This window comes from Magnolia sinica, chromosome 7 (assembly GCF_029962835.1).
Source record: "Magnolia sinica isolate HGM2019 chromosome 7, MsV1, whole genome shotgun sequence".
Classification (NCBI taxonomy): Eukaryota; Viridiplantae; Streptophyta; class Magnoliopsida; order Magnoliales; family Magnoliaceae; genus Magnolia; species Magnolia sinica.
Window position 1 is genome coordinate 17,098,374 of NC_080579.1, and position 3,284 is coordinate 17,101,657.

The 3,284-nt window shown below is 33.2% G+C and overlaps 1 long non-coding RNA gene across 3 annotated transcripts; it reads right to left on the bottom strand.

The window, feature by feature from the left end:
- Positions 1 to 529: 529 nt before the first annotated feature.
- On the bottom strand, positions 530 to 2,120 carry LOC131251149 (uncharacterized). 3 transcript variants are annotated; one of them, XR_009173620.1, is made up of 5 exons: positions 1,843 to 2,120; positions 1,451 to 1,538; positions 1,292 to 1,326; positions 1,016 to 1,051; positions 530 to 930 (listed from the first exon to the last, which is right to left on the bottom strand). It is a non-coding gene; the product is annotated as an uncharacterized LOC131251149 (long non-coding RNA). The 3 variants fall into 3 exon arrangements; XR_009173618.1 differs by having other exon boundaries at positions 1,016 to 1,185; positions 1,843 to 2,116; XR_009173619.1 differs by having other exon boundaries at positions 530 to 1,051.
- Positions 2,121 to 3,284: the final 1,164 nt, after the last annotated feature.

The window sequence follows — 3,284 nt, forward strand, 5'->3', positions numbered from 1 at the left end:
GTTCAGGTACCACCAATGGTTACAAAAGCAGATGCAACAGAGTCTGAAGTACTTGAATCTAAGGCCACCACCTAATCGATTTCCATACAATGGATCAATCAACTATGAATCTCATTTTACAGATGGACCTGGATGTTAAAAGAATGTTGAGTGCCTGTTGTAGTTCTCTACCTTTCCAGTCTGCCTGCACATGAATCACCTTAGTATTTCTCTGTAGTTTTAGTTGGACATGGTAGAAAACATCTGTAAAATAGGCCTTGCCAGAAGACTGCCTTCCAGCAGACATAACAGAACCTGGGAAGCTTGATGAGATTTTTGACCGGATGGATGGCAATAGTGATGGAAAGGTCACATACGATGAGTTCATGCAATGTTGTAGGATAACCTAGCCATTCATCAAGATGCAAACAATCAACTGACCTGGCCCAATAAATTAGGCTAATTAACTCATCGGATGTGCCCCATTTGCATGGAAAGTAATGGATAGCCATTAAAAATTTCATCAATGGTCCATGCGGCGTACGCATGTGAGACCCATGCATGTTATTCAAATAGAACATACCATGGATTCATTGTACCCCTGAGTTAACTCAGTTGAATTAGCATTTTGCATTCTTGGAACTTATTATTTTTAAGGGATGGTATTAGTGATACCTTCACTTAGATCACATGTGGCATAGTCAGCATTTCAGTTCAAATGCAGTTTACATACCTGGCCAAGACTGGCTTTGGAGTAAGTCTGTCCTCTGGATCACTAAAAAGACACAATAAAGAAATAACTAACTGTCAGCTAATAACCAGCAACCTTTATTCTTTGATCTACTAAAATAAAACACTGCTATCACCTCTGCACACAAATGACAACATCTACAATATTTGCTTTCAGCATTTCCACTGCAATGGTTGTTACAATTCCTGTCCATTGTGCTCCTACAGCGAAAACAGAATCAACAACATTAAATAATACGAAATGAAAATTTTAACAGAATTTCATTAAAACATACTCAGATGATACCTGCTTCTTCTTTTTCAGTAACTGCTAGAGTAACTCCTGAAAAGTAATCTCCAGGAAGAAAGTGTCATTATTGATACATATTCTTTTTCTTTTTCTTTTTTTTTTTCCTTTTTTTCTTCATAGGTAAAGAATTTCATTGCTAAGAGGAAAAAACAAATAGAGACAAGCAGCTACGGCCATAAAAAAGAGTGTCATTACTCATACATATTCTTGAAAGATTGAAGTTACAAGTCATGATAGAAAACCATTTAACACATGAACAAGTAAGAGACTTACCTTCAGCCGTGTTGGACAGAAACCAGCATCAGTTTCTGCAACCACAATGAAGTTTATTGAAGCATGCTTTTAAGAAAGAAAAAGGACTAAAGAAAAATGTGTAACACAAACCAAGCAAAAATGAGTTTATTCTTGACAAAAAAAAAAAAACCACTTTACCCACAAAACATTTAACTCTATAGCAACACCTCTTCAATACTTGGGCTTTATCCACCTTTCGTCTTGGTTCCATAAAAGGAAGCCTTCCCTGCAGTAACCCACAAAGCAACCCCTTAATTAACAGGGGGAATTAGAAACAAAGTAATAGATGTTCTATACTAAAATATGGTATCGATCATGCAAACGCTCATTTGGATACAAGTACATGAACTTCGATGATTAAGGCTTCTTTCACTTCAGTCCTAACAAATCTTTCACAAGGAAAACCATTGAAATGCCAGCCAAATCTTTCACAAATCTTGCTGTTAAGGGCACGTGTGTCAGTGAGTTTAAGAGTTGGCAATTATCATTAGTTTGGTTTCTAGGAAGCTTTGTCAAAGAAATGTACTTACCAAAGATCACATGAGTCACAAGCAATTAATGTGTCAAGAGTTAAACCTTCCTCAATTTTCACCAGTCCACTTCTTAACTTGCAACCATCACCATCCAAACAGATAACTGCCTACAAGTTAATAGTTATACAAAAATCAGTGGTAGACAATCATTTTCCATTCTGGATAGCTCCACCGAATCGAGTATTGGGAATAGTCAGCCGTATCTCCATCCAATATCAGGCTCTCCCTCTTACTCCTAGTATGTTTTACCTGCAAAAGAACATTATGTTAGCAAAATCAGGGTACTACATCAAAATTATTATTTTTTCACATTTATTAATTATTTATTAAATAATTAATAAGACCTGAAAATTTTTATTAAATAAATTTATAATTATATATTTATAAATTTATACTCATCAAACACCTTTTAATCTAAAAAAAAATGTAGCAAATTTACCATTGGTAGAATTTATTTATTTTTAATAATAATTTTATTTCTTTATTTTTTTTTAAAATTTAAATTTAATTAAAAATATTATTTAATTCTGAAAGCATTAAAAATAAAATAAAATACATGACCTAGGAGATCATGCCTCCTACATGTTTGATTTCATGTTTGAAGTGTAAGATTGCAACGACTTTGTGAAATTTTGAATTATCCCCAATTTTCTCCAAATCGGACCTACCTTCAAATCTTGAAATTAGAGTGTATGTGATGATCATTTCATCAAACACTCCTCATACTATGAAATTGTACTCAATTGACCACTGCTAGGAGTGAAATTTTGAATATATATATATATATATATATATATATATATATATATATATATATATATATATATATATATATATAAATTAATTAATTAATTAATTTTTTTTTTTTTTTGAAATTTCACAGAAACTTCATAAATCAGTAGATTAAGCCTCGTATATGTTTGATTCCATGTTTGGAGTGTAAGATTAAAAGAAATTTGGGAGATATTGGGGAAATTTTGAATTTTCCCTACTTTTCCCCAAATCGGATAACTTACCCTCAAATCTCGAAATCGAAGGTTGAAATCCTTCATTCTCAATCAACGATTTTAAACATTTTCTCTCTGTTTTTTATATGATTTAAACACAGAGAAATGGATCGAAATGATAAAAACCTCACCGATTGAGAAACGATCCCAAATTTGAGAAAATGTTGAATCGATTTGAAATGTTGGTTTTTCTCCCAAATCCTTGCAAAGGATGGACCGAAATCCACCCACAAGCTGCTCAGAAGAGAGAAATTTGAAGATCTATCAATATATACTATTTCTTCTGAAATCATCTCAGGTTATAGCTCATCACTCTGCATCAAAACTACAACCATTCTCAGGTTATACCTCATCACTCTGCATCAAAACTTCGCAACCTTGTTGCCTAGTATGAAAGAAACCCTAAATGAATCATTAGAGGGCAGAAAATTG